General features: G+C 38.1%; 1 long non-coding RNA gene across 1 annotated transcript in view; it reads left to right on the forward strand.

Moving 5' to 3' along the window:
• LOC123977920 overlaps positions 1 to 8104 on the forward strand; it is a 17148-nt gene extending 9044 nt beyond the window's left edge. Inside the window, exon 2 of the long non-coding RNA XR_006826800.1 lies at positions 7726 to 8104. This is a non-coding gene — a long non-coding RNA (uncharacterized LOC123977920). The remainder of the gene's footprint in view (positions 1 to 7725) is intronic.
• Positions 8105 to 8485: the final 381 nt, after the last annotated feature.

Here is an 8485-nt window from a genome sequence, read left to right on the forward strand (position 1 = left end):
AAAATAACCCCCCCCCCCCCCCCAAAAAAAAAAAAGAGAGAGGGAAAATATGCTGGCCCCATTAACAAAATAGGTGCTCAGAAAACACCCCAGCCAGCCCAGAGTGATGGCTACTTCCTCAGCTTTTCCACTTCATTGATGGTTATGTGAGTTAAAACAACGAGCTTAATGGAGGCTTCGGGCCCTCAGGGGACTAATCATAGTCACATGACTTCCTCCGGGGCTTCCATGAAAATAACTCCATTACAATGGCCTGTGATATTAATATCGAGTTTGGGAAAGTCAGGCATGGGATCCACAGGGAGGGCTCAGTATGAGCAAACAAAGAGGAATGCACGGCATTCAAGGGAGCGAGGGAGGGAAAGAGAAAAGGAGAAGCAGAGCAAAAGACAGAGAGGAAGAAAATAGTGAGCCATTTGTGATGAGTGATGGCATATTGCACAGTCATGATGTTTGCTTTTTCTGCTTCTGACCTTTTGCACTTTATTTTTCTGGGCTGAAAAAACTGATGGTAGTTCCTGTCACTTGTGCAGACAGATAATCACTTCCTTACAAGTGCTCCAGATTTAAACACATATTAACACTATCTACAAGTGGTTGTTGAATTAAGGCAGCTGAAGTACTTTTCATTTGGGGAAACTTTATAGTTTTACTCCACTACCTTCCAGAGGGAAATACTGTACTTTTTACTAAAAGTAGTTCATTTGTTATTTTAATGATTTTACATGCAAAACAAGCTTACGAATATGATGCATTGGTATATTTTAAACTACATACATGAAGTGTCACTAATACTGGATTTAAAAAAATTTGATAATCAACTGGTAGTTAGCGGGCGGCACTGTGGTGCAGTTGCCGGTTGCCCCAGCCTTTCTGTGTGGAGTTTGCATGTTCTCCCCGTGTCTGCGTGGGTTCTCTCCGGGTTCTCTCTTACTCCCACCGTCCAAAGACATGCGGACTAGGTTAATTGGTGACCCTAAATTGTCCTTAGGTGTGAGTGTGAGCGTGCGTGGTTGTTTGTCTATGTGAGGCCCTGCGATGGACTGGCGACCTGCCCAGGGTGTACCCCGCCTTTCGCCCGATAACAGCAGGGATTGGCTCCAGCCCCCTGCGACCCTGTACGCAGGATAAGCGGTTGACGATGGATGGATGGATGGACTGATAGTTAGCACATAGAAATAAATCTGTCTGCTTGGCTAGATACTAGCAACAATTATTCCAATAATCCATTGGTTGTCTACTATTAAATTAACCACCAACTATTTAGAAAATGGGTTGGAGTCTTTTTTTTTCTTTTCTTTTCTTTTTTTTGAAAAATTATCTGATTCCAGCTTCTTAAATGTAAATGTTTTCCGGTTTCATTACTCCTCTATGACATTAAACTGCATATCTTTGGGTTGTGGAGAAAACAAGTGACTTGAGGACATCAAGGGCTTTGGGAAACAGTGATTGACATTTTTTGTCTGACACTTTATAGACTAAACAACTAATGGATTAATTGAAAATAATCGACAGATTAATCGACACTGAAAATAATCGTTAGTAGCAGCCCTGCTAGATACCATTTAAAATGCACCGTAACTAGGTATAATTTACACACATGAGTTCAAGTAAATAGTTTAGATTACTAATCTAAAAGTAGTCTGACATTTTTATGTATCTGTAAAAAATCGTACCTGCCATTTCAACTATGACAAAATCACACATATGAAGCATTAGACAATAACGATGACATTTAACAGTCAAGAGGAGACGGGATACAGTAGGTGAGAGACGTGAAGTGTTTCTAAGACATGTCCGATTGTCCCTGCAGATCATTTTCTGGCCAGGCCTCCATTTTAACCATCTTCTCCTCCTCCCTGTAAACCTGCCATGCTGTCAATCTATATAGGCAGTAACTCGTCGCCAGCTGCATTCAGAACAATTAAACCTCAATGATTGCAGCGAGGACAAGTCGCCCACCTCAGAGTTCAGTACCCTCTGAAGACTCCCAGGCCTGCTCCGCTTCCTCCCATTCAAACGGACACGTGCATTAGCTCTTCCAACCAAACAGTATAGAGCAGCTGACTCTTGTAAGTCGTCACTTGCAAAGAAAGAAATTCACTGGATCATAAGCCAGACACTTTTTTTTTTCTCCCGTTCCTCCTGTTGTAGGAGATTTATTGAATGAAATAACACTGGCTTCACTTTTACCCCTGCTTTTATGAATATATATATATTGTTTTAACAATGCTTTTAAATTCCTCCTACACCCCTGTTAGGGTCACAGTTAGGCCTTCATCTCTTTGAGCATTCAACATGATAAAAGATTTCAAACATTATCATAAACTGTTTGTCCTGGACAGAACCATGCATTTTCTGCTGAGGTATGGATTTGATATGGGCAGAGAAATACTGAGGAGTATGTAAAGTCTTTAAAAGTCTTATGCTAATACTGGTGGTTTTTAAGTAACTGGACTGAGATCAAATGAATCTTTTCTTGGTTTAGAATTGAGATCTTTAGTGATAATCAGAATCAGCTGTATGTGAGAAAGGTATATCTTAAAATTTAGTTAAAAGAAGCACATGTTAAATGCAATAGAAATTAATTAGCGGCTAATTGTTGAAGAAGAATTGCTAAACATTTGCTGAGTCCTGCTCCCGGAGGTGGGAGATGTTTGTGGATTTGCTGCTTTTCATCTGTTTAATATGCCTTTTTATGCACTTGCCTTGTAAATAGTTAAGTCAAGTTAAATTGAATATGTTTTGGACTTTTGGTAAAAATAAAGACCTTTAAGATGCCACTGTGAGGCTGGGAAATTGTGATTGGTATTTTCCACTCTTTTATTTACTATTTATGTGATGATTAGTTGTAGTTGTCAGAATAATCAACACTTACAGTAATCATTAGTCGCAGCCCTAAAATGCAACCATACCAAACCCATACAAGAGCTTTTTGTTCAATGCTCATCAGTTAAACTGAGAATAATGCAAGTATGACTGGTTCCGTAATATTGTTGTAATAGAAAGCAGATCTACTTCAAACCACCTGAGTTGTAGTGGAAATTTAAACCACTTTATAATTTAGTTTTAGACTTCAGTGGCACGTAGATCCTGAACCCAATGTGGTTCCAGTAAGTTGTTTATCATTCAGCATATAAAGATTTCAGAAAAGCAGGATTCCAAAAGCTGTAGAAAATAAAATCAATATATCCCACTATATGACAGACAGTTGTAGATTTAGAGAATTAGACATTCAAAAATTAGTTTGCACTCCATGGAGAGCAAATTAATGGTAATTAGTGGAATTTCAGTGAGTGGGGAATACATTTGCAAGAAGATTTAGGAATTTTCAGCAGTGTGCATACACCACAAGTACTGATATGGCTTTCACATCTTTCGGGTGAAATATTAGATGGCAGTAGCCAAGCCAAAGAAAAGGTCCTCCTCCAGGGTCCAAATAATTATAAGAGTGCCATAACAGATCAAACATTATTTCCTTGACCTTGTCTCCAGCTTGAGAAACCGCTCAGACTTTTTGGCTGAAAGCTCAGGCAGCAAAAATCTCTGCAGGAGCTCTCGCTACACGGACCTGGCGTTTACACAGGATTAGAGATTCATTCACCATTAAGTAAATGACCCTCTGCTGGCCAGGAGCAACACTTCTCTGGCTGTTTGGAGTGTGTGGTACAGAATTCACACAGGGATTAGTTTAGAGTATTAAATCAGCTGCTTTGGCAAAGTTAGAATAGTACGAGCCAAAAGAATCCTTGCATACGTGCTTTGTGTCAACAACCTTAGAAAATAACTTTTTTTTCCACTGTTCTTTGAAGTGGCAGCTATGTCGATGGACTTGTTTTTCCTCCACATTTAGGATGGAGGATATTGCATATTTCAGAAAACAATGCACAGATGCACTGTGGGCTGCAGCCACATCTGAGAAAACACAGATTGTCTTATGTGCATTTTAATAGAATCTGAGGAAATGAAAGCGAGGCGATGAAAGACAAAATCATGACATTAGGTTATATTTTGAGGGCATGATGCAACACTCTCCTTTAAAGAGTTAACAAGCTCAAGTCAGTTTCAAGCTTGACAAATGAAACAAAATCAAACAACCAAATTAGATAAACAGAGCTGAGGTAGCTCGGAGCACAGCCACAGGTCTTTTGTTTTTGTTGAGTCAGTTGCCTCAGGGTTTCCTGTCAGGTGTAACCTCATCAGCTCTATTGCCTGTAATGACTTAATTTCAGGAAATGCAGTCTGTTAAGAATGCAAACCTCCTTATTATTGATCTTTTTTCCTCTTAGAAAGTTTGCAGTGTGGGAATAGAAAATGAGCCCAATAATTCACACTGGTTTAAACAAGCCGTTGAATTTTCCCATTTGTGCCTACAGGCAATCACACCTTCTGCCACTTAACTAAAGGCCCTTACAGGCCACAGAAAGACGCATAAAACTTATCCTGGTCAACTGCTTACAGCTGGATTAAACAGTCCAGATTATTGTGTTAAGTAGATGCCTTAGTATTTGAACCTTCTGTTCGTTTGAGGATGCACCGCTATAATACCAAACACATTTTACCAGCAAATGATCGTCTTATACAAGCTTACAGCTGGAGGCAATTTTGAAAGCAGTGAGGCAGGACGCACTACGCTTTTCCAAAGACAAGCAGATAGGAATGAAATTCTTATTATTTTTAGCGTACAATGCACCACTTGTCTGGGTTTTCCTATTTTCCAAAATATGCCCTTGGTTTTTAGATAAAACATTTTAATTTCACAGTCCTCAAATCACATTTGAGAAGCTCGAACCAGAGAAATGCGGCATTTTTGCTTAATCATTGACTTAAAGGTTTTATTGATAACATTTATATATAAATGAAATAATAATAATAAACACATCCACAGAGCTTTTATAAAGTCCATAAAGACGGGTCCATAATGAATGTCTTGTTTATCTCTGTGTTAGAAGTCTGTTTGGTCTCTGCTTCTGGCAAGGCTTGTGATCCAATAGAATAACAACGTTGGTATCACGTGATATCTCTGTGTCATCAGCTGTCAAGACTCTAAATAGTTGCCAGTTAAAAATGGAAAAAATGGCAGCTTCTGGTACCAATCCCAAGTTCTCAGCAATAAAGGGAAGAACAAGGCCAGGGTGAACATTGGTTCAGCTTTTGCTCGTTGGATTCAGGATATGGTTGTCAATATGGACATGCTACACATTGTTCAATTATATCCTTTAAATTCTCCACAATTAAACTAGTCTTAGTCATCTCTCTCAATTTTCAATTCAAATTAGCTTTATTGGCATGAATATGTAATAACAATATTGCCTAAATATAATCTCTCTCTCTCTCTCTCTCTCTCTCTCAACAACAATATTGCCAAAGCATCATACATACTACATAAGAACAATCAACCCCATACATTTCATTAAACAAGTAATTAAAGCGTAAAGTCATGAAAGCGTATGTGTGTTTGTGTTAATAAAATAAAAGAATATTGAAAATTAAATAAATAAATAAAACAGTAAGTGTGTGCGTGTGTTTAAAAAATAAAAATATATTAAAAATAAAATAAATAAATAAAACAGTAAGTGTGTGTGTGTATATATTAATAGACACAAAATTTAAAAAATAATTAATTGATTAAAAAATAATAAATTTAAAAAAAGAAATTAGTATCAAATGTAAAAACAAAACAATTAATAAAATATCAAACGATCAAAATAATAATAATTTGAAAATCTGTGCAATTATTTATCAGTCTGATGTTCCACTGGTTGTCCTCACTTCATGGCATGAGGAGACATATTTTGCAGCACATTCACATTTGGGCATTTCTCCCAGTAAATAGGGGAGTTTCTGTGTGTCTGATATGAATTGGAATTTGGGGTATATTTGGGAAATGTTTGCAAAGTGTTTTTGTCTTAGTGTTTTATATTAGGGGCATGAGGTTAGAAAGTGCAGCTCTGTCTCTACCTGTCCCCTGTCACACTGGGAGCAGAGTTTCTCCTCTTGTGGTAGCCACAGCTCTGCCTATGGCCAGGCTGAGTTCACTCAGTCTGTATGTTGTCAACATTTTTCTCTCCCACTTAGGGTTGGGCTGATAAACGATGCCATCGTCCATCGGCGATGGCTGACAGACATCACGACGTTGAGCCGGCAAAAAAAATCTCAAATTTTTACATTATACCACCCTGTGAAAGCAGGTTTTAATAACCACAAACATTCTCATTATTGTTTTGAAGTGTGTGTGTGTGTAGGTGTGTGTCTGTGTTGTTTCCCAGCTGGAAAAGTGAAGGGGGTTATCGCATTGTCACATTGAATACCTTTGGGATTTCTAAATACCCTGGCATAGCCTTCCGAAATACTTTAATACCGCCCAAGCCTAATGTCAAGTACGATGGGAACCTACTAGTAAAAACATTTCTCCAAAGCACTAGTGGTCATAAAACATTATCTGTTGATTGACAGAATCGATTGATCAACAAGTTGTTTCAGCTCTACACCATTGACATTCATAAACTGCAGGATGTTTACCATACATTGCATTATCACTCAAGTAATGTAATGTAATTTTGCTAAAAAAAAAGGTGGATGATGTTCACACAGTGATAGATATCTTACATCTAGTACATTTCAAGCCTCTGAAAGTACATTTTCATACTTTACTGAAAAGTAGAGTATGAGAAACTCTGGTCTGCAGTATTGCAGTGTGTATTATTATTTGAGTTTATAATTATACTTTGTGATTTGTAGTAAAATATCTTAAACATGTAAAAACCAATAGCACTTGGCAATAACCATGAGCCATTATAAAACCTTTCAGTGCACATTGTCACAATGTTCTGTTTTGCATATGGCTCCCACAACTCCATCATCACTTCAGCCACCTGTCAGCTGAGCACCATCAGCATTTGAACTTGGCTCACAAATAACCCCCTCATTCACTGGGGGATATGACAGATGCATGCTTTAATGTTGATGCTGATACATAGTTGTCCAATGCAGACTTGTACCCATTCAGTGTTCAATATTAACAGCCAAAACCCTGGAGGAAAGTCAGAGAAGCCAGTACTGTTGTGGTGAATGATTTAGGAAGGAGCTAAGGCTCGCTCTATTTCTTCCTTTTTTCTTTTTTTTTTTTTAAATGAGAGCTTTTCTTTTGTGCCACCCTTTAGAGTTGGGGTTTAATTGTCAGGAAGGGGATAGATTTATTTCCCCATAAATTACACAAGTTTTCTGTGGTAGGACCCAAAGCATAATGTAATCTACACATGTGCACACATGTGCATTGTGAGTGTGTGGGTGAGGTTGCTGCTCTATTTCTCCTTACTCCATTCTCCTGAAGCAAGACGTGATTTTTGTTATTTGTCTATTTAAGCATTTGTTTAGTGTAAAATGTTAACAGAAAAGTGAATGAAAATATATATTTTGTACTGCTAAGCATTGATAAAACACAATAACCCCAGCAAATTATTCTTTTTCTTTTCTAAATGTGGACAGGCAATTCATCTTATTGAGTGACTCACTTTCTCCTGTTATGAAAGAAGCGTTTAAACCCTTAATGGTTTCAACTCTCGATTTGGAATCTGCACAAAATGTATAACATTTTCAAGTAATTACAGCAAAGATTTGATTGATGCTCCATATGAAACAGAATTGTGGACATTTTGCCAGAGTTTTTGGAATATCCTCTCTTTTTTGCTGCAAATTGGTTGGTTTTTCTCCCTGACTTTACAGAGTCGCCACTCAGCATCATGAGGAAGCTTCTGCAGGGAGCCATAACTGCCGCCAAAGGCCTTTAAATCCTCCATTTGATGGCTTGAGGATTCGGCAGGAGGATTCGAAAAGGATGAAGAGAAGAAAATTGCACATCCTTAAGAAAACAAAGAGCATTTCCTTCCCTGTGTCAGGATGAAAAAGGGAGAAGAGGGGGAAAAAAAGAGAAATACATACTAATTCATCATTGGCTTTTACTGCTCCTTGATGGTCCATAACTCACTTTGACCATGATTCCCTTTCCCCTTCATACTTTCGGATTCACAATCCACTACGCCATGTTTTAATGACCATATTATAGGCAATTCTACACTGTCCAATAAAAGGTTTACACTTTGAACTGTGATCCATAGTATGACTAACATATTTAATGATATCTCATGAATTATACAGTAATGGAATAATGGATAAGAGAGCCCAAATAGCCCGTCATTGAAATGGAGAAAATGGGAAATCGCACAGCAGAGTGATGAAGTGACTCAACTTTGTCCTGAAATCCCAAAATGATGACTCTGGTCCTCTCAATTGATCTGTTTGTCATCTTACATTAATTCAGTGCATGGAGGTTTTATCAAAACTTTAATAGCAATTCACTGTAGCTGACAGACATGACATATGAGTTCATGCTGTAACCTGTCTCAACATTTAAGCACCACCGCCATATGGCAACTCGATTTTGGAAGCGCTGCTTCAGTGGATTCCTGAAAGTTGTCTGGTACTG

This window comes from Micropterus dolomieu, linkage group LG10 (genome assembly GCF_021292245.1).
Source record: "Micropterus dolomieu isolate WLL.071019.BEF.003 ecotype Adirondacks linkage group LG10, ASM2129224v1, whole genome shotgun sequence".
In the NCBI taxonomy this organism is placed as follows: domain Eukaryota; kingdom Metazoa; phylum Chordata; class Actinopteri; order Centrarchiformes; family Centrarchidae; genus Micropterus; species Micropterus dolomieu.